Raw genomic sequence first — 1,312 nt, 5'->3', positions numbered from 1 at the left:
TTAATATAATTATTTATTTATATATTATTAAACAGATGGAATGCTCCTATTAGCATAGCTATGCATGCACCCGGTACTGACTTCCAACCCACTTTAGATTCCATCAAATATTTAAGAGACTGTTTACCCGAAAGTAATCTGGTGCGCTCCTATGCAACATTTCACTTTTACTTTAGCACTAAACATATCCCCAAAACAATACCCAAACCATCAGATGCTTTAAAAATGGGCTACAATTGTTCACTGCCCGCTCCCTATGTTAATGTGACATCGGGTCATTTGTATAAGGCTCAAAAGAAACTTTTGTATCCGGTTAATGTGGGTCGTAATATAGCGAGAGATGCTGCTATAACACACTTCATTTTAGCCTCGGACATTGAATTGTATCCAAATCCAGGTTTGGTGAAAAAATTCTTAGAAATGATTGCAAGAAATGAACAGTATTTGCAGAGGAAGTCACCACGGTGAGTTAAAATTTAATTTTATTATTATTTAAGTATTTTGTTATTTGTTTCAAAAAAAAAGCAGAGATTGAAAATAACATTTCCACTTTTAACATTTATAAAGTTAATTACTGTGATCTCCATTTATAATTGTGTTTTTGTATATATTAAAAAAAAAAACAAAAATAAATCACAATTCAATCATTTTGGTCATGTGGCCCAGTTATTTTCAGTCTCTGCAAAACTGTGTAATATTTTTAGTAACTTTACGTAAATTGTACAATATTTGATAGATCTTAGCTAATACACTACTGCTCACTTTAATAGGTTTATCTTTTTTTACATTTTATTTTATACAAAAAACCTATTTTTAATTATTCTATAATTTATAAGAAAAAAAAAACAACAAAATGCATTTTTATGAAACCTTTATTTTTTTATACAAATTTTTAAAAAGTTTTAGAAAAAATGTAGTAATAAGTACATTCGTCTTTATTCCATTTAAACGAAATGATTAAGAATTATTAATATATTTAAGTGTACGATTGGTTGTCGTCTGCGCGACAAGTAGAAATTAAGTAGAAGTAGAAAATAAGCCAATGGTCATAACCAAGCTTTTTGTTTCCGAAACATTTTCAATAATTAATAGGCGATGAGTGTGTAGCGGCCACTCCAAAGTTTTTACATTATGCCTTCCAATTCATCCATTAAGAGCACAGGCGGTATGGATCGCTGCACTATATATCTGAAATATCCACAGCAAGCGTTCTATAAAACAGAATTTGTGAAAAAGTTCTTTCCAGTATGGCTTTACAAATATTAGATAGATAGATAGATAGATAGATAGATAGATAGATAGATAGATAGAT

General features: G+C 29.7%; 1 pseudogene; it reads right to left on the bottom strand.

The window, feature by feature from the left end:
- The window catches only part of LOC124421273, a 3,155-nt pseudogene extending 2,706 nt beyond the window's left edge, over positions 1–449 (bottom strand).
- Positions 450–1,312: the final 863 nt, after the last annotated feature.

This window comes from Lucilia cuprina, chromosome 2 (assembly GCF_022045245.1).
Source record: "Lucilia cuprina isolate Lc7/37 chromosome 2, ASM2204524v1, whole genome shotgun sequence".
NCBI classification, from domain to species: domain Eukaryota; kingdom Metazoa; phylum Arthropoda; class Insecta; order Diptera; family Calliphoridae; genus Lucilia; species Lucilia cuprina.
The sequence above is the reverse complement of the archived record's forward strand: the minus strand, read 5'-3'. Positions and strand labels throughout refer to the sequence as shown.